At 40.2% G+C, this 22703-nt stretch overlaps 1 protein-coding gene across 1 annotated transcript in view; it reads right to left on the reverse strand.

The window, feature by feature from the left end:
- Window positions 1–22703, reverse strand: part of MRPS10 (mitochondrial ribosomal protein S10) — a 457510-nt gene that overhangs the window by 71707 nt on the left and 363100 nt on the right. The window lies entirely within an intron of this gene.

Below are 22703 nucleotides of genomic sequence, written 5' to 3' on the forward strand. Positions count from 1 at the left end.
TTTCAAAAAGAAGCCAATGAAATACCTAATAAAATGCACATGTTAAAAAAACTCTTAAAGTCACATTACTCTTGCATAATCCCTGTGATGTTGCTCTAGGTATATAGCATCATATAATAAAATTCTTAATATAAAGAACATGTAATAATACTATAAAATACAATCATAGACTTCTACTTTGTGAAACACTGCTAATGATATCAAATAATTCTTAGAAACTTTACTACAAGCATATTTACTATAACCTAAATATTCTCGTTCAATTTTTCAAAACACTACATATAAAACGACAAGATAATGCATATAGAGAACAATGTAACATGTAACTTGGAACATGAATTGAGCCTCTTAGCAACTATTACTCACAGGGAAGAATTTTTAAATGAGTTAACATCTAACCTGGTATCATTGGACAATAGACTGATGCTAGCTAAAAAGAAAAAGCTAGAGAGAGAGAGACTGTCTCGATTTTAGAAAGGGGAACATCTTCTCTTGGCCGAGGGAATCCGCCTGGACCAGAGACACAGCTTCCCCGCAACAAGTGTCACAAACACCAGCAGAGCGTTCCATTCCCCCTCCTAGTTCCGCACTGGTGACATCACTTCCACCCAGGGGAGGCGTGAGATAGCAAGAGGGAGAGGTGTTTTCGAAAGTGGACACAGAGTGTATTATTCCACAGACTTCACTCCATAAGGAACCAGTAGTAAGAAGGATTCCCACAGTTGAACCAACATCCCTGATGATAGCGGAAGATAATTCCTCACTCCATTTTCCGTTACCGTTTCGACCCATCAACCGGCAACCGTGGAGCCCGCATTACAAAGGCAAGAAACGGAAAATGTCAGGTGAACAGCACGAATTCCAGAGGAAATCCTGAAACCAGTAAACAGGACTTAATGATTAACCTAAGTATGTGTTGTCTTCAGTTGAAACAGCAGTTTTAAACAAGGGACTCTCTTCTATCCCATCTCAGAATGTTGATGTAAGTGATTTGATTACAGATATTAAATGTTTTACCAGGAATGTAGCGTTGGGTTTACAATATGGTCATAATACAGTTGAGAATGAACAAGCATTTGTTTTTAAGAAACCATCAGTGTATACACCAAACTTGCATCCATTACTGGATAGTTTTGAGAGAGCTTGTGCCAACGATCTACTTATAGTCTTTCAACAAGGGAGACTATATTTGAAACCAGAGTTTTATAACCTAAATGTAGATGAGAAACTAGCCTTGAAGAAATTACAGGACAATGATTCCATAGTCATAAGACCTGCAGATAAAGGGGGTGCTGTGGTATTGTTGGACAGAGAACATTATCATACTAGCATCAGTGTTATGTTATCAGATTAAGCTACGTATAGAATTTTAACCATGTCTCAACTTGATAAGCTTATTAAAGATGTCTATGACGATCTATATGACATGTTAATGTGCAGTGTCATTGACTGTGATCTATATAAATACTTTTTAGTTGAAAAACCATTGATCCCCACATTTAGGGGTCTCCCCAAGATACATAAAATGTTCGAGAATCCACCCCTTAGACCTACTGTCACTGGAAGAGGTTGGTTGACCAAGTCCATATCTATCTATTTAGAGAAACCGTTGAGACCACTGGTAGACTCCACGGATTCAATCCTGAGGGATACCCAACAATTTCTGGAAACTCTTGCACCTTATAATGATACTGGAATGTTGAGTATGTCGGATTACATGGTCACCTTAGATGTGACGTCACTGTTCACCAACATACCAAATTATATTGGTTTAGATTTCTTGAGATTATATTTAATACAGAAAGGGCTAACTAACAGTCAGATTATTAAGATTACCATGCTAATGGATTTGGTTCTCAGGAATAATGTTTTTACTTTTAATGGGGGTTATTTTCTACAAACCACAGGAGTAGCAATGGGCACACCATGTGCCAGTTCTTACAGGAATTTGGTGTTGGCATATTGGGAGTATACCTATGTCCTGGATCATATACATTTTTCAAGATACATTAAGTACTATAAAAGGTTTGTAAATGATGTCTTTCTCATTTGGGGAGGTGATTCAGATACTTTAGATGAGTTCATCTCGCATATTAATGGGACGACCACCTTCCTTACATTAACAGGTAAACGGTCTCAAAATGTGATTGAATTTCTAGATGTATTGCTTAGGAAAGACAATGATACGATTAGTACAGACGTTTATAGAAAACCTTGTAGAAGGAATGCTCTTTTACATCGGAATAGCATGCATCCAACGCATGTACATAGAAATATAGTAAAAAATCAAGCAATAAGATTTTCCCGCTTAATGAGTGAAGATGTGACATATCATGAAGCCATTAAAGATATACAGAGGGACTTTATAGAGAGAGGTTATCATTCAAGTGATCTTAAAACACTACAAAAAGTTGAACGTGAGAGATCAGGACGACCATATATTAGGAGAGGCAGTCAGACACGTATAGAACCAAGGGCCATCGACACTACGACAGTGAAGAGGTTAGCTATCCCTTATACTAATAATAATAATACAGTAACAGAGATAATTAGGAAAGAACTGGGGCATATTGCTGTTGGATGAACACATAAAGGAGATGGTAGGAACACGTCCTAGTTTCAGTTATAGGAATACTAAATCAATAATAAGAATTTTATGCTATGAGAAAAATGTTAGGAAGAAAGTGTATTCCTCCAGGAAAGGAACTTTCTCATGCTATAACTGCAATCAGTGCAGTTTCGTAGCTAATAAGAATTATTTTGTACATCCAGATACACACATCAAATATGAATTCAATCATTATATGTACTGTAAGTCTAGGAATGTGATCTATCTGGCTACATGCCAGAAATGCAATAGTTTCTATGTAGGGAAGATCAATAGGACACTTAGAGAAAGGATAAGGGAACATGTTTATGCCATTAGTAAAGAGAATGAAGGCAATGCAACAGCCAAACATGTTCTCCAAAATGATACAACGCATAGTTTCAAGTTCCTAGTGTTAGAATTAGTATACCCCCCCAGAGAGGTGAGGTAATATAACCAATTATACAAAGAAAGAAGAAGGAAAGTGGATAGATAGGCTACAAGCAGACAGAGGACACTGTCTGAATGATAGAGTTTCTTTGAAACCATTTTTATTGGACCGAGCCTTAAAGCATTGATTTCACATATGATATTATATTCTATTATGTTATATATATGTGCATATATATATATATGTGTATATATATTAACACGCATATATGTATGTACATTTTTTAATATACATTTTACAACATTGTTCTCTATATGCATTGTCTTGTCGTTTTATATGTAGTGTTTTGAAAAATTGAAGAACGAGAATATTTAGGTTATAGTAAATATGCTTGCAGTAAGGTTTCTAAGAATTATTTGATATCATTAGCAGTATTTCACAAGGTAGAAGTCTATGATTTTATTTTATAGTATTATTACATGTTCTTTATATTAAGAATTTTATTATATGATGCTATACACCTAGAGCAACATCACAGGGATTATACAAGAGTAATGTGACTAAGAGTTTTTTAACATGTGCATTTTATTAGGTATTTCATTGGCTTCTTTTTGAAATGATGCAATATTTAAATGGAATTGGAGTGCTTCATTATTGTTTTAAGTCTGAAGAAGCGTCCTTGGAGAAGCGAAAGCACTTACTTTGTGGAATAAAGAGTTTATTTCAATATATATCCAGTGGTTTGCTTCGATTGTTGTGCAGTACCTGCCATCCTTTTCTACTTTGGTGTTTGGATTGCTCTTGTTTGGAGGTACCTTACCCTGGTGGCGTTCCTTCTTTTTTCTGTGTATCCAGCTGAAAGCGCAGAAATCTTCGTGATTGTCTATTCGTCCTGATGTGATAGTACACGTCAGATCGATGGAGCATATCCAATTGTCATTGCGCAGAAACCGCAGAATGGACTGAACAGTGATCATTCTGAACTTTGACTTCTTTACAAATTGATTCAGTTTGCTGAAGTATAGAATTGGTCTCAGGTCCCCTGTTTTCTTTGGCACTAAAAAGAATCTTGAATATGTTCTGAATACTTTCCGGTCTGTTGGGACCTCTTGGATGACTTTTGTCTAGCAGCTTTTACATTTCTAGAGCTGCTGCCTCCCTCTAACTCGGTGGAATGTTGGGAAGCATTTTCTTTTTGTTTTGGGGAATTTGTTAAAATAGCATGAAATAACCTCAACATATGATTTTTAGCACCCAAGTATTTTTGTTATTCATGTCCAGGTGTCTGGGTGCAGACACCAGTGTCCCTCAAATATGCAGTCAGGCAACCTTTCAGCAATGCTGAAAGGGCTTATCAGAAGAGGAGTCCCAGAAACACTGATTTTCCAGGCATCTTCTGCTGCAAGGACAAAGTCTTTCATCTGAACTCCTGCTCTGCCCCTGGAGGAAGATATCCTCTCATGAGATTTGGAAAGGACTCTCGGCCTTACAGAACCACATTTTCCCTGGAAAAGGATCTCTTTAGAGTAGAAAAACTGATCCCTAAGGCAGACAAGGTCTTTCCATCCTGCTCACTTCTGGAAAGGGCTTCCTTAACAGTGGGGCAAAACAAGGATGATCCATCAAAAGATACACTGATGAATGATGACTTGAAAGGCTCTGCAAAGTTCCACAAGTGTATCCAGGCATATCTTTTAACAGTTACGCCTGAAGACACCGCCCATGGAATACCCCAAGGAGCATCGGAAATCAACCTCATGGAAGCATTAGAGATGGATAGAAGTGTGGCCAGTTGTGAAGAAAACTTCTTCTGGTCCTCCACAGACATGGACTCAGAGAGGGACTTGGAAAGCTCTTTATTCAAATCATTTTGCAACCTGGTGCAATGGGCCAAGTAGTTCAGTGACTAAGGCAAAGGTCACTGTGGCATAAATGCACTTCCTGAATCTGTCCAATGCCCTGGACTCTCTGTTAGGGGGACAGACAGAGGAGCTCTACTTTGCCAGTAATTTCTTCTGGCTGCCACCATAACCACAGCATCAAGGGGAAGCCCTTTGCTCCAGTGGGGCCTGTCCTTAGGAGGGGCAAAGAACTTATCAGGACGATAGGAAACAGCTTCCAAGAACATGGACTCTTCCTGAGAAGGGGAACTGGAGGACCATCCACCCTTCTAAGATTTCTAAGAGGTATCCAAAAGAGATGTCATCTGGTGAAGACCTTGGGGACCCCTCCCCTTAAATTAAGTCAGTGTCTTCAGTGAGAGACTTCTGAGGGGAGTATATGTGCCCTCCTCTTGCACATCCTCTTATAGGGAACCTCCCCTGTAGGATGTTCTGGAGAGGTGTCCGAACAGAGGGGAATGTCCTCCAGGGGGACTCTCTGGATGCTTGATAGATCAGGCAGTCCCTGTGTGATAGCTCTGTGAGGATCAGAGCTCGGACCCAAGGACAGCAGGACTGTAGAATCTGAAGCCGAAAGAGTAGCTGTGTCTCTTGGATGAGAGAAGACCCTCTCCACCACCTCAAATGCAGAAGGACCAGCGGTGAAGCTTCACATGCCACCATGCCCTGACCCTTCTCAGATCCCTGCTTTGAAGAGGGAGTCAGACCCAAGTTGTCCAACACTGAAGTCCCAAGATGCAGAGATAGCATTAACCTTGGAGTTGGACCAAGCCCCCCAGACCAGGCGCCAATGTTTCAGCTCCAAATTTCATCCAGACCTAAGGAAATTGGCGCAGGACAAGTCAGGGATGCAGACGGAGTCAAAGACCAAGCTGTCTTCAGATCCAATACCAACACTCTAGGGGTTCTAGGAAATGAAAGCTCTGAAATCACTAGATGGATCAGAGGAGGAGAAATCCCAGTGTGAAAAACAGAAGGAAGAATCATGGATCCTGGATAACCCAATCTGAATCTGAGCTCTGAGGAACTTCATCATCATTCTATCCACTTCAGAAATGCTTCTGTAGGACCTGATGGAGGAAGCAGTAGGTTGCAGATGAGACTCTCTCCTCAGGGTCTCTTGCAGGAAAGGAGAATGGAGTCAAGGAAAGACAGACTCCAGAGAAAACCTGGGGGGGGGGGGGGGTCTTTGGAGATTTAGACTGGTAAGTGTCAAAGTAGACGTTTTTTGCTTCGGATCCAAGGGTGTTGGATTCAATTTCTTCTGTACTTTGGCAGGAGGATCCAAAGTAGACGCTGACCTTGGAGAGTCGGTTGTAGACCTCTGTCAATTGTTTTGCCTTTGAAGAGGCCTCAAGTGTTTTGAGGGGGGTTTGAGCCCCTGAAAAAGGAGGAGGAGAGGAAGATGATGATGCTAGCAAACCCTTTAGGACCAATTTGTTACATCAGTCGCTATGGGCCCTAAAACTGAATCCAGCACATAAAGAACATTAAGTATTTCAATGGAATGCACCCAGAAAACAAACGCGCTCCCTATGGGCATCAGAATTAAGGATCTTGTGCTCACAGAAAGTATCCTAGTGCACTTGTCAGCCATAATCACAAAAACGGTAAAAAAGAACAATTTAAAAAAAAAAACTGACAACAATGACAAGGTAAGAAAATTACCCTCTAAAGGGTAGGGGAAAAAAAAGGAACTACCAACAATGGTACCAAGAACTACCAAAGGTAAAAACAGGAGAAAATATAATTTACAACCCAAATGTGGCAGAACTCCAGGAAAAGTAAGGTATGGGAGGAAGAGGTGATTACAACAGATAAGAACATAAGAGAAATACAAAGAAATTGCTCCCACTATAATTAGAAACTCCACCTCAAAGCTCTGCGAGAAGGATCCACTTCTCTAGCTGTAAGGTGCCAAATGAGATCTGAGGTATTACAGAGTGACCGGGGCATTATGGTTAAAGGGAGGAGCTTGAGTGTTGGATTTGAGAGTCTAGTAAACACAACCAGGCCGGATCCTAGGTTGGATCAGAGACCCATCAGTTGAGGAATGAGTGAAACAGACATCAGATAATAGTATTTCCCTATAAAGCGAAAAAAAAAAATACAAAGATAAATAAAGCATACCTAGAAATAGTGCCCATCCCCCCCCCCCTCCAATAAAAGATAATCACCTTCTATACATCCCTCTGGCATTATATTATACAGATAAGAGATATGGAGTTCATCAAGCCCTGAAAGTTCTGATGGTTTAGATGCACTAATGCTCCATATTACATTTTTTGTCAAAGGTCTGAGTGATAATAACTTAACATTTTTTCTACCATTCAGAAGAGTTACTTAGGTTCCTGCCAATATTATATATGACCACAGATAAACATGATATTTATTTCACAGACACACACAAACTGCTTCTGAAAAGCCAGTCTATCATAAAATTCACGAGTGCACTGATAAGTGCATGTAAACACACACACACACACACACACACACACACACACACACACACACACACACACACAGTAGATGCTTGCTTTCAGGAAAACAGGAGGCATATCAATTAACCCATGCCATGTCTTTGGGGTGTTGTTAGAAGAGCACCTGGATAAAACCCACACAAATGGAGGAAGGACATTCAGACTTCACACAGAAAGAGTCACAACCAGGAGCTGAACCAGAGAACCAAACGCAAACAATAGTGTCTATGCCACTGATTGGCTGCTTTCACATACAGACAGCCAAAGCTAGCCTTTTGCTGTATAAAATGAGGTTTAAATGTGATGGAAAGTAAAAGTAAAATAAATGATGGCAACTTGTCACTGTTAGCAACAGACACACTGTTTAAACCGAGCAAACACCAGGGTCAATCACTTGCATTCAAAGACAGACACCCCCCACCCCATACTCAGCAGTTCTAGCCAGTTTGACTGTGTATACCTGAAATGTCTAATTTTGATTAGTAAGGAATGACTACATTCAACTTCAGCTCAGGAATCAGTGACAAAGTAAAAAAAAATGGGGAGAAAGGTCCAAAATAACAGACAAATTCTACTTATTCTTAGATGCATGCATTTTTCTGAAGGATATTAAGTCTGAAACTCAAATATCTGTCACTACTTGTCTACAATCCTCTATGCTTTGCAAGAAAACCGTAACTTCTACAAAGGACAGACCAACAAATATGACACAAAATCATAGACATTCAGCAAAATCGGGTAGAGTTGAGAAGCAGGTCTTGGTATGCTACACAAATAATACAACTACCACTTTGCTATGCTCAAAGAAATCAAGCTCAGAGAAAATGTTTAGAAAATTAGGCCACAGTCCACATACCTACAGGAAAATACAAATGCATATCTCAATTCACGAAGTGAGCCATGAATTACTCGCCTATAGTCTGTAAGGCTCCGTGAAGTTACTACACATCTTTGAAAATGTATTTTTCATCAAGCTGTCTAGCTGACCTTGTTGCCTATTTAACTTTACAAAATAGTATCTCAAGTCGGTTCCACTTCACGATACTTAAGTACCTTGCATACCTGTCAAATATTCTGCTCAAGAATATTTGGCAAAGCCAAAAATAATGGGTAGACAAAGGCCCAATATCAGAGGCATTTTTTTAATATTACTATAAATAGCTTAATGTTTACACAATAACAGGTTCTGCACCCATGTACATTATCAGACCAAAAAGCACTAAATTCTAATGTTTGGTCTTGCTGACTGACTGTAATCCTCAGTGACTTACCAGAAAATAAAACAGGTTTTAATAATACAGATCCAGGCTTGCATTCTAGTGATTTAGTTACGCCCAGGTGCTCCGGAACCAGTACGCTGCATCTATACAATGGTGCTATACCCCTCCTAACTACCCACAACTTGAAAGGCTTGCAACATAGGAAAGGATCTCCCTGCTGCAACTGTAATACGGAGAGTTAACTGTCCTGCCCTCAACAACCTACTTATATAAGTATTGTGAAACATTTATTTTTATTTAAAGCCCTGGGTCTACAGCACATTATACTAGTGAAATCCCTAGTATTACTTAATTTTATTCAACCAAATGTGAGACTAGGCATACCTAACAGAATATAGTAACAACTTAAATACATTCAAGTAAGGTACTTACCTGTATGACATAGGATAATTTGGTGTATTTTAACTGACAATCATATCAAAAACCCTGACTTGAACTATTTGGTGCATCTGAACTGAAAGATACAACAGAAAAGTATTTGGTGCATGTAACTTAAAAGATATTAAGTGAATTCTATAAAATAAATCCCTTTCAGAGGCTTGTAACTCGTGTCTGTATTAGCCCAGCTCGGGCTCGCTCCATGCCTCACCCTGCCCCCAATTTCCACCCGCCCACAGTAGTGCTAAATTTATACTACTTTAAGCCACTTCCCTTATGCTAACCACCAATCACTGCCTCACACATCACTAAACACCCTCCCCTCTCAAGCCAATTCATTCTTTCCCTATCCTACTAACCCTGTTAGCAAAATCAACCCTTATAATTGTCAATCCCCCTGTACATAATGCAAACAAACAAAACAATACTACTTACCCTACTGCCCCTACTATTTTTTATTTTATCACCTTGCTGCCTATGAGCAAAACCTTTATCTACATATCCACCACCCAAAAGCTCAAACAGCCTCCCATATCTTTTCACACAAGACTTCACACTTAACCATCCTCCACACACCCGGTCTACCACCTCCAACAATATATCACCCATGTAAAGCCACAAAATTCAATCCCAACAACAAAGACTATATAAAACTAATAAAATCCTAAAGCTTAGTGTATCCTGTCAATATAACCTTATAATACATGGGGACATTCATCCCAACCCTGTCCCACCTACACCCAATAACCTCCACTCCCCTACCACAACCCCCACAGTCAAGCTACCCCTATTTCCTCCCACTAGCTCTCTCCTAGCATTTCACCTAAATATTAGAAGTATTAACAATAAAATTCCCAACCTGCACGCCCTCCTAGCAACCCACTCTCCAGACATTACGTGTCTTAAGGAAACCTGGCTTAAACCAACTACTACTGATAATGAGATATTACCACCAGGCTATAATATACACCGACTAGACCGCACCACAAAGAAAGGAAAGAAAGGAGGCGGGATAGCAGTCCTGTACAAAAATACTTTAACTGTTCATAGAGAAACAATACAACTGCCCCAATTCAAAAATGCAGAACTCCTCATAAACAAACTACAGATTAACCGTAACAAATGCCTGTACATCGTCTGTGCCTACATTCCACCAGGTAACAATATAACTAACCTAGAGGATATCTTCTATTGGCTATCCACTACCTATCCCCAAGAAACCATAGTTCTTGGTGACTTTAATACCGATTGGCACTCCTGCAACTCCAAACTCCCCATCACACCTATAAACTTATCCAGGTTTATGCAGACTATAACCTCTCCCACCAGGATCAATAAACCAACCAATAGGGAAAGTATCCTAGACTGGATTTTATTCAATAACCAATCCCAACTGTACACAGTCGGGAATCTCCCTGATGACCTTAGTGATCATCTACTAACCTAGGTCATAAAACACAAGGCAGGCACCACCCACCAGACCAAATACAAAACACTTAGAAGCATTGTCAAAACTAAAAAAAAAATCTATCATTAGAATAGGCCATAGCATATTTTAACACTAAATTCCTAAGTATCCTTGATTCCCATGCTCCAGCACGTACTATAAAAGCTAAATCAAACCTAGCACCATGGCTCACAAAGGAGACCAAGTCAAAAATCAAAACTAGAAACAGAGCCTGGGCCTGCTGGCAATCAACTAAAGCCCCATGTGACCATTTAAAATACCACCAACTCAGGAATGAAACAAAAAAATCTATCCTACTAGATAAAAAAGCTACTACCAAAACATCCTAAATAAACATCAAAACAACCCTCAAAAGGTCTGGGCAGGCTTAAATCAGCTTCTTCATCCCGGTCAGTCTACCACCCCAGCCCCTGAAAACCTCACCCATAATTCCCCAGAGACCACAGCAGGCGCCTATAATAACTTTTTCACTGAAACAATCCAATCCCTAGCAAATCAACTAACCCCAACAAATTTCAACCCCAGTGCCAATCCGCCCAGTAACCATCCCTAATTTAGCTTCCAACCAGTCTCCACCACTTTATCAAAACGCAGTTAAAAAACTAAAACCTACTACCCCCTCTCTGCCGACATCCCTGCAGAGTACCTACAAATAGCTGCAGAGGCCACTGCATACCCCGTATATATACTGATCGATAGAACCTTATCTGAAGGTGCTATTCCCTCCCTATGGAAAATATCCCATGTCATCCCACCCCATAAAGGCGGAATTCCACAGAATTATCCAACTACAGACCCATTGCCATTCTTCCCCCACTAGCCAAAATAATGGAGAAATGGGTAGATAAGCAACTAATGCAATACCTTATACAGAACGACCTATTGTCCAACTCCCAGCATGGCTTCAGACCACATCACAGCACCACCTCTGCCCTCCTTTCCTTAACTAATGCCATAAACCAAAACAGGAATGACAATAGGATATCCTCTGCCCTCTTTCTTGACCTATCAAAAGCCTCTGATATGGTCAACCATGAACTCCTTATTCTCTCTTTAAAGTCAATTTCTCTGAACAACCACACAATCCAGTGGTTATAGTCCTGACTGATTGGCAGACAACAGGCTGTATTACGGCAGGGCAAATTATCCAGCCAGCTAGCTCTCACTCTTGGCGTCCCTCAAGGCTCCATACTAGGACCACTACTTTTCTCTATTTTCACCAACAACCTCCACACTGCTATCCCTAAAGCCACCTGCATTCAATACGCAGATGATTCCACTCATCTGCTCAGACACCTCCCCATCCAACCTGCAAATCTTAACACAAAACACATTTAGCACTATTGAAGACTGGCTCGCCAACAAACGTCTACTGCTGAACCCCAATAAAACTAAACTTCTGCTCTTCACCCCCACTAGTAGATCTATCCCATTTTCATTCACTGTTACATCCAACAATGGTACCACTATCTCCCCAGATACCCATACGAAGCTTCTAGGGGTTATTATAGATAATAATCTTAAATTTGACCTACAGGTCAACAAAACCATACAGACCATCAATAAGAAGTATAGATCTCTGTACAGAAACAAGTCATTTTTAATCCCACTGGTTAAAACTACAAATCACCCAGTCACACCTACTCTCTACTCTTATTTATGCCTCTCCTATACTCTCAAACCTAAATAAATCTGAACTGAATAAACTCTCCCATAGCTATAACCATATTCCCAGATTTGACACTGGCTCCACCTATAGAACCCATCACTGCCAGAACCTGAAACAACTAGAGTGGCTAGAACTTCCCAGCTTAATTCAACTAAATCAACTCTTAATATCCCACAAAATTCTTTAACACCTTGAGGTTACCCCCTCACTCATAAATATCATAAAGCCATACAACAACTTGAGGTCACTACCATCTGCCAACAAACTATTGGTCAAAACATACAAAGCTAATAACTCAGCTGGTGAATCCCTGTTTGCCAACTTTGTTGGCAAAACCTGGAATTCTCTGCCAAACCATATAACCCTTCAATCCTTCATAAGTCTCTTCAAAAAAAGCATCAAACAGCATTTCAAAGGGAAATGGCTTTGTCCATGTACCAACCCTGATTAAGCTACAAAATGAAATCATATCTGAATAATATCTTAACTCAACTATGTACTGTACCTGTCTGAGATTTGCTTTAATGTGTCTGACCATGTAAACTGTGAGTCCCTTTTGGGAACAATACTAAAACATTGTATATATGTAATTAATTTGATATATAATCTTTGCAATGTTGTCTATTGGAGCTTTTCTCCCCGGGCCTCCACTGAAAATGGACATATATTCAATCGGACTATCCCGGTAAACAAATGTAAAATAAATAAAATATTTCTAATAAAGGTAAACAACTTCAGTCTTATACCTTAATATATTTTGTACAGGGATTATTACAGTCGAGAACATTTATTTCAAATTAATATTAACTACAAATCAAAGGTGTACTTTTCTTTTTGTCAAAAAGGAAACAGAGAAAGTAAAAAAGAAATGGGGCACATAACATATTTTCACACTTCAGAAACTACTAGATGTTGCAAAGGCTTATAGAAAATAAAAATAAATTACATATGTTCAATCTCCCACACCTCACACTTTAAAAATTAACTAAAAGCTTATTTTCTCAATTCCAGAACCTGCCCTTGCCATGACCCCACCTAGTCTTCCTTCCCTTTAGGTACCCTCAAAAGGACCATACTTTGTACCTCATTACACCTCTCTCTCTCCAATGTGTCTACTATGCATTTGCATAATTTTATACAAACAAAAAAATTTATTGTTGACCTACTGAACTATATCAATGTAAAATTATGTTACTTAGCTTCTTTTTAATGCAACTTTAACTTTATGCATTAACCCAACATATGTGAATCTTTTTGCTATAACTGCTATCAATATTGTTTAAAATTGTACTTGTTTAAAAATGTACTACTGGAGCTTTTCTCCTCGGGTCTCCACTGAAAATGGGCCACAAGCCCAGTTGGACAAACCCAGTTAACAAATGTCAATAAATAAAATAAACAAACATATGAACACAGTTTCACGATGAACACTGAAACCTTCTGAAAGCCATGCAGTTACATAACCAAGTGTGCAGTTAATACCAGTATTCAAAACAGAAAAGTTCTTCCTATTTTCTACTTAACTAAATGTGTGGTGGATCCATACTCTCTCCAGCCCTGTAAACTCTGAACAAGGTTTGTAAACCCTGTTCAGACATTACATTTCTGCTTGTTTTTCTGTGTATCTAAACATTTTTTCAAACATCTGTTGTTTAATGTCATGAACTGCAGAGTGTTTTTCCTACAACCTTCTACCATTTTGTTGCCTTCCCTTTTATTCAGTTAGAAATACTGTTTCCACTTTACATTTATGCCCTTGGCTATGTCTGCCCATATACAACATCATGCTCTCCTAAAGACTCTTTACCATAATGCAGTTTTCCATTCCCCTATAGTATACGATTTTGTTTTTAATTCACTCCAAGATACATGAGCGCTTTCTGTATATAGTCAAAGGGTTGACTACTGGAAAAGAAAAGATACAGCTAACCTGTGCCCAGAAAAGGAAGTTGCAAAAGCAGTTGAAACGTCAACATTCTTCTTGTAACATCTGACCCTAACTTGGAAATGTGGCTCCTGAAATATGATTGGACAGTCATGATCAGATGGCAAGGAACTGATCCTGACAATCCTACTGCATTTCAGGATGCTGCCAAACTAAACAAAATAAACAAACATTGTAAAATCAAACTCCACCAGGCCAATGAAGAAAGTCGAAACACCAAACTCCAAAACACAAGCACTTTTTTATTAAAACAATACAAGTTTAATCAATTTCCTCTAGCGCCTCTGCTACTATGAGCCTTTACAGAGTACACCTCTTTCCTTTACCAAACATCTTAAATAGTTAAAATCACACCGATTAATCAATAAATCAAGAGGCGGAAGCCTTCATTATACAATAAAAAGCCGTGGTTTTGGAACAGTTCAATGATGAGTTTAGCTTACCAGATGGTATTAAATACAATTTAAGAAGGAAAGAATCTTATTTTAAAATATAAGACAGTTTCCAGGTGGGCTTAACAGGGAACTTAACTGGAAATGTTTTATATGAGATTTCTTTAAAAGTTTTTTTTTTTGTATAATGAAAGTTTCAGTCTCTTAATTGATTTATTGATGAATTGGTGGGATTTTAACTATTTAAAATATTTGGTAAAGGGAAGAGGTATACTCTGTAAAGACCCATAGCAGCTAAGGTGCTAGAGGAAAGTGATTCAACTTTTGTTTTAATAAAAAGTGCTTGAGTTTGGTGTTTCAACTTACTTCATGGCCTGGTGGAGTCTGGTTTCACAATTTATTAGCATTTTGTGGTTATAAACAAACATGTTCAGTGCAACAGGAAGTTAAAAATAAAATGTACCACGAAAAAGCAGTACCAGTTAAGTGTGAGTGCTAACAGAGGAGCTTTAGCGCCGTGTCTGTCCGCGCCCGCCCCCCCCCCCCCCCAGTAAATCTACCACTGTATATGTATACACCTGTATCTTTTTAAATATCTTCATTGTTTTATTGCAAGCTGGCAGCAGCATCTCCACTTTCCTCAGAGTCCTTAAAAACCTGAACATATACTGTAAGAATTCTGTGATTATGGAATACTACAGCTATGAACTGCAGATAGTAAATAAATACAGAGCTACTTAAATCACTGCCTGCTATGCCTTGGCTTTGTCATTTTGCTGTAGATGTCACTCAGTATCCCCTGCTGCAGATAGCCAATTTGAAAAATGTTAACCTTTGCCAAGAAAAGCACTGGGTGCATACATAAGGATGAAATTCTTCCCATTGAAAGGTCTGGCTCTAGGCAACCACATTTATGATATTTCAAAGTACTCAGAACAGAAGATACCAGACAATCCAAGACAAATATGGCATCCTTATAACTGACCATCTGGAACCTCAAGGCTTTAGCCAAGGGACATGATGCTTCAGCATACAAGGGTAAAATGCATGCTAAGGTTGCCTCTGCAGTGCTCTTCAAAAACAAGATAAGAAAGTTACTGGATTTGTAAAAGGTGACTGTTTTTGAAAGGCTGCCTTTCTGCAATGCATTTGTAAATCTGAGCTGAAATCTGGGAAAACACTTAAGAAAACTCTTCCAAGAAATTTCCTTGAAGTGATTCAGCAGCCTTTCAAGAGTAAACAAAATTTGGGCACACATATTTTATGATCGTCATCTTTTAAAGAAATTTTGGGATGACATCAATAACTTCCTACAGGCTATCTTTACAGATAATTTTTCAATCAATAAATCACTTAGTTTAACACTCCAGTCCCAAATAGTGTAAATTCAAAAAAATGTTCAATTCTGTGGTCTGTTCTATCCATTGCCAGGAAAGAAAATCACTAAAAATTGGAAATCCTCTCAAATCCCTTCTTTTCAAAACTTTAAAGATCTTCTCATGGAAGTCTCTAAATTTGAAATGATGACAGTTACAGCTAGATCATCAGGGAACACACCAACTTACAATTATTGGAAAAGTATAAATGATCTACTGGTAAACCAGTAAAATGATTCTAGTTTCATTTTATTTTATTTTTTTTTAATTTAAATAGCAAACTTCATCCATAGGTAGTAAACACTTTTGTAAATAATGTTTATTCTTGTTTTTGTATCAATATTTTCTATTTTTATATATTGTATCAAAAAATCTTATCAATTATTTTATAACAGTTGTATGTTTTAGTTTTGATCTTAATAAAAATTATCAGAAAAAAAAAAAGAGTAAACAAACTAACATTACACAGCCAGAAGTTATCTATGTCAAACAGTTTTTCATGTATAAATCATGTTATCCTTTCTGCTGCATTTCAACTTTAATTATGACTTATTTCTTGTCCTGTTCGATTCTGAGCTAAAGCGTCTTCTGTGTGGAGACATGCTTGAATGGTGTACCTTCGTTGAAGGTTGTGCGTCAGGGCTGGCAACTCGGCACATAAAAATGTACTGCCAATCATTAGCGGACTGGAGTTCCGCTGTGGCGACCCCTAACCAGGAAAAGCCGAAAGACACAACAACAACTTCTAGAGTTACAGATTCAAACTATGATACTACTACAGTGGACTTGTAATGCCATATTTTGTAAAGAGGTGTATGTAGTACACTTTGAGCTTTATGCAAAAATGTAAAATAACACAAGAAGGCCTCAATGTCTGCACAGACCTCATGTTAGTTAGGAATTAACGAGTAGACTGCCTTACAGCAATAAGCACATATAACAAACAGTGAATGACTGAAATCACAGCATGAGAAAGAAAGTACAGTTTTGTACCTACCATAAATGTAGATGTTCGAGTGTAGACACTGCTGCAGTCATTACACTTGGGTTATCCTGCCATCAGGCGGTTCCCCAGTCGGCCTGAGTTCCAAAGTCTTGGTCCGGTGTCGGTTGCTGTCGCTTCTTCCCTGACGTCAGTGCGCCAGGGGGATAGAAGATGCAGCCGACGCCATTTTCTTCAGTTTTTCTTGCCCCAGATGTCAGGTGCCCGCAAATAGGTAGGCCTTTCAAATTGCTAGTAAAATATATAATAGAAAAGCAAACAACCATTTTTAATTACCAGCAAATACTCCCTTTAGGAAATAAGGGTAGAAGACCTAGGTACGTACCAGAAAGTAAGAGGGGAAGGAGGGAGGGTAACCTGGACTGCAGCAGTGTCTAAACTTGAACATCTACATTTATGGTAGGTACAAAACTGTATTATGTTCATCGTGTGACACTGCTGCAGTCATTACACTTGGGTGGAATCTCAAAGCTGAGGTAGGGACGATGGATCTATAAGGCATTAGGCCCTGCAGCACAGCAGTGGCAAAGCCAGCTCTGGATTTGGAATATAAAGGCAAATGGTAATGTTTGGTGAAGGTATGTGCAGAACTCCATGTTGTTGCTTCTAAAATATCCTTGGGTAGGCACTCCTCTGAGGTAGGCAGTTGAAGTGGCTGTTGCCCTGGTGGAGTGAGATCTAATGCTGCTAGGTCTAGGTTTCCCATGGTGGGTATAGCAAAAACGTATACAGTGAGCTATCCATTTTGAAATAGTCTGCTTTGAAATGGCTTTTCCCTGTGCTCCTGCAGCGTATGCTACCAATAATTGCTCAGATTTTCTGAAAGCTTTGGTTTTGTCCAAGTAGAAGCGTAACTGTCTGTGAATGTCCAAGGAATGTAGTAGTCTCTCTCCTTTGTTCTGTGGTTTTGGATAAAAAGTTGGCAAGTGAATAGTTTGGTTTAGAGCCACACTTGATACTACCTTTGGCATAAATGTAGGGTTATAGTTCTTAAGAACACCCTGTCCTGGTGGAAGATGAGGAAAGGTTCCACTGCCATTAGTGCCTGTAATTCTGAAACTCTTCTTGCTGAGGTTATTGCCAGTAGCAGAGCAGTCTTCCAAGAGATGTATTTTAATTCTGCTGTGTTTTCTGGCTCAAAAGGAGGTAAAGTTAATTTTTCCAAAACAAAGTTGAGGTCCCAAGTTGGTGTAGGTGCTCTACGGGGCGGTCTCATGTTTTTGGCCCCTCTGAGGTACTGTTTGAGCAAAGGATTTGAAAAAAAATGGTGGATCCATGTTGTAATGAGCAGAAATGGCTGAGGCATGAATCTTGATGGATGAGAAGGAGAGGCCCTTGTCCAGCATCTCAGTTAAGTATTGAAGTATCTGAGGAATGTTTGGGACAAGAGGGTCAAGGCTGTGCGCTTGGTTCCAGGCACAGAATCTCTTCCATTTATCCGAGTAAGCTTTCCTGGTACTAGGCCTTCTGGCCTCCAGAATGACATCCTTAACAGCTTTGGAGAGAGGCAATGCTTGCTTGGTTAAGGAATTTTCCATGCAGCTAGATTTAAGGTCTTTAGCTGGCTGTGAAGTATCTGATTGTTGTGTTGTGTCAACAGCTGTGGGATTTGAGGCAAAATCCACGGTGGTTCTTGTGCTAAGTTCTTTAAGATTGGGTAACAGTGCTGGTGTGGCCAGTCTGGTGCAATCAGGATCACCCTTAGCTCTTCCTGCCTGGCTTTTATGAGTACCTTTGGAAGGAGAGGTAAAGGAGGGAAAGCGTATACTTTAGTTTTTTTCCAGCTGAATGAGAGGGCATCCACTTTCCATGCTTGTGGATGGTAGCTCCGTGTGCAGAATTTCTGTAGTTGGCAGTTCATTGGGGATGCAAACAGATCTAAGTCTGGTTTCCCCCATTTTTGTGCTATCATTCTGAATATTTGTGGACTCAATTGTCATTCGTGAGGATCCACGATGTTTCTGCTTAGGTCGTCTGCCAGTGTGTTTTTCTCTCCTGGCAGGAATTGTGCCTGCAGATGAACTTGGTAGCTTAAAGCTGTGTTCCACAAGGTCATGGCTCGTCTACAGAGGGGGTAGGAGTGTGTGCCCCCTTGCTTGTTTATGTACCACATAACTTTGGTGTTGTCTGTCTTTAGTAGTAGTTGTCCTGGATGTAGCAGGTCCTTGAAAGATATAATTTCATTTTGTACAGCTAGCATCTCTTTTTGATTGATGTGGAGATGTCTTTGTTCTGCAGGCCACTCGCCCTGAATACATTTTCCTGCCATGTGTGCTCCCCAGGCGTAATCCGATGCATCTGTTGTCAGAGTCTGCCTGGCCATGGGTTGAGTAAAAGGCTGTCCCTTGTTGAGGTGACAAGCCTGAGCCCACCATTGAAACTCCTGTTGAAGGCAAGGAATTAGGTATAACTGTTTCCAAATTTTGACAGTGTTGAGAGCATACACTCTTTAGGTGCCATTGTAGTTTCCTCATATGCAGTCTGGCATATGGAATTAGTAGTATGCAAGACGCCATGTAGCCCAAGGCCTGCAGAATTTTTCTTGCAGGGAGTTGGGTCTTTGTTGTCATTAAATGAAAATACTGAGTCAGTTGTCCTTGCTTGTCTGGCATGCGATAAGCCATCTGGGCCGTTGTGTTTAAGCTGGCACCCAGGAATATTATCTGTTGTGAAGGCACTAGTTTTGATTTCTTTTCGTTTACTGTGTACCCCAGGCAACTTAATAACTTTTTTATGTGCGCCAGATGCTTTAGAAGAATGCCCATGCTCTCTGCTTGGATTAGGCAGTTGTCCAGGTATGGGTAAATTTGAATTCCTTTTTGCCTGCAAAATGCAATTACTGGTACCAGGCACTTTGTGAAGACCCTGGGTGCAGTAGATAAGCCAAAGGGCAGTGCAGAGAATTGATAGTGCATTGAACCTGCTAGAAATCTGAGGTATCTTCTGCAGTTTTGTCTGATAGGGACATGCAGGTATGCCTCTGAGGTCCAAAGTCACGAGCCAAGCTTTCTTGCCCAGCATGGGAAGAAGCTGCTGTAGTGTCAACATTTTGAATTTCGGAATATCCAGGTAAGTGTTCAGAGAAGAAAGGTCCAGAATGGGTCTCCAGGCTTTGTCCTTTCTGGGAACCAGAAAGAGTCTGGAGTAAAATCCTTGTCCTTGGCTCTTGTGGTGGTACCTTTTGAATAGCTCTCATGTCCACGAGTGCTGTAATTTGTTTTTGAGCCTCTGCCCATTGATTTGGTGGCAGATTTGGCATTCCTTTTAACCTTGGAAGAGTGTGGAAGTGGAACCTGTAACCTTGAGATATGATGTTGAGAACCCATTTGTCTTTGGTGATGCAATGCCAATTGTGATAGAAAAGAGCCAGTTTTCCCCCTAAGAGGGCTGCCAAGAGAGAGCCGTTTGACAGCTGTAGTGGGAGGTCATTGAGACTTTTTTATAAGGTTGAGGCCTGTCTTCCCCTTCTTTCTGGCCTGGTGTACCCCATTGTCAAGGTCTGTAAGGGCCTTGCGTCTGACCTCTACCTCCTGGGCGTCTATATCTGCCCCTTTGAGGTCTGTCTGTGACTGGAAAGGACCAATTTTTTGTTGGCCAATTTCTGCTAAAACAAGGAGGTTGAACTTGTAAGAAATCTTTGACCGTTTGCATAGATTTTGCCTTATCCTCCATCTTTTTTAATACCTCCTCTGCCTTAACTCCAAACAACACATCCCGCTGCAAAGGTGCATCCAGTAATTTGGCTTTAACATGATCTGGTAGCGTATGTTCTTTTAACCAAGCATGCCTTCTAACGACAGAGCCTGTAAGTGCTGCTCTACAGGAGGCCTCTAAGGAATCAAAACCACATTGCAAAGTATGTTTTCCCACTTGTTCAGCTGCATGCAATAAATCCTGCATTTCTTTCAAATTAGGAGGATCTGAATCTGGAAGCATCTTTTGTTTCAAATAAGACATTAAAATTGCTGATATTTTAGCATGTGAAACTGGCAGTTCAAGGCTCTCATGGCTAAAGTTGCAGATGTATAAACTTTCTTGCCCCATCTGTCTAATGCTCTGGAATCTCTGTCAGAGGGGACTGGGTTTTTTGCTGATGAGGCCTTAATCCCTTTGGGTCCCTGAGAAATAGTTTCAGGGTCAGCAACAGGGCTTTTGTATAGAAATTTGTGAGAGTCAGGGATTCTGTAATATCTATCTGGCTTAACTGGGGCTGGTGGTAAGGTGTCAGGGTTTAAGCTGGATTCAGTGTATACATCATTCACAATATCTAACACTGGCGGAATAGCAAGAGGTCTGTGTTGAGGCAATAAAAGGAAGTCTCTGAGCCTTTTCTTGGATTCTGAGTAATCCTGGCCTTCCCACTGGAAATGCTCCCTCATGGTATGTAAGGTCCCCCCAAAGGAGTAGTCCTCAGGTGGAGAGGCTGATGGAATTGATTCCTCAGCATCAGAATCCTCATAAGGGGGTAAGGAATACCCAAGGTCTGAGGATGAGTCAGAGGAAATGGACACCTGGTCTGAAGATTCATAGTCTGCATCTTGTCTGGGCCTTTTATCTGGAGGGGGTTGGGACCCTCTGATCAGGGTGATTAGGTCTTCGGCCATTTTTAGCATTTGTTTCTTAGGCATGGAAGCCTGCCCTGGAGATTGCTGTGTCTGTTTCTTTGCTTTTAAGGGAGGCTTAGACTTAACAGAGGGTTTAATGGTTAACTGGGTAGGTCTGAAAACACCCTCTGAAGCTGTGGATTGTTCAGCTACTTCGGTTCCCTCTGTAGGATTAAGTTCGGTAATCTGAATACCAAGAGCGTCCGAAGGCCCAGCCAGCTCCACGTGGGAGTCGGAGGCGATCTGTGGTTCTACTGAAGCGGTCGTCAGGGGCTGCGTAGACACCTCGCTGAAAACCAGAGAACCGGCGACAGGCCTAGAAGAGGCCTCGTCATCAGTCTTGGGCCTCGGATGACTGTCCTTGCGCTTTTTATGAAATCCGGTCATCGGAAGTTCTGACGGCATGGTGTAATTAAATTTTCTGCCAAAATAATGTCGGGCAAAATCAAACCAACGTTTAATAGTGCGCTTGTTAAACCTAGCACAAAACCGACAACCAGTGACGTCGTGGTCTGGACCTAGGCATGGGATACAGTAGGAGTAGAAATCCTTATGAGGTATTTGCTTCCGACAAGAAATACAATTATTAACTTTTACTGACATCGATCTGAGGCAAGAAAAAGTTTCCCCAATGGGATACTTAGCTTTTTAGAAGACTTTGGTTGTGGATTCGGATTGAAAATCTCAGAAGTTGGCCGACCGGCACTGGCGAACTGCTTCTACTTCGGGCACCGCCTGGCAAGAAAGACTGAAGAAAATGGCATTGGCTGCATCTTATATCCCCCTGGCGCATTGACGTCAGGGAAGAAGCGACAGCAACCGACGCCGGACCAAGACTTTGGAACTCAGGCCAACTGGGGAACCGCCTGACAGCAGGATAACCCAAGTGTAATGACTGCAACAGTGTCACATGATGAACATTTTATATACCTGAATGATGAACTTCAGTGAAGCTTTATGACATGCCAGCATTCCTTGTTTTTTGTGTAAAACACTGGTAGACTCCCCTCCATTATATTATGTCTGATAACTGTGATCATAATGTAGGGAAAATTTATAAAACATGGCAGAAATGTATTTTAGTGCAAAATATACTGCAAAATTGCACAATCCAAAACATAACTACTAATGAAATGCTTCCTACAAATATTACCTGAATATGTTGCGTAATTATTTAAAAAATATGGCTGCATGTCGTGATCATAAATACTAGAATTTCAAATTCTAGC

Source organism: Protopterus annectens, chromosome 1.part0 (genome assembly GCF_019279795.1).
Source record: "Protopterus annectens isolate FY-2018-M chromosome 1.part0, PAN1.0, whole genome shotgun sequence".
Classification (NCBI taxonomy): domain Eukaryota; kingdom Metazoa; phylum Chordata; order Ceratodontiformes; family Protopteridae; genus Protopterus; species Protopterus annectens.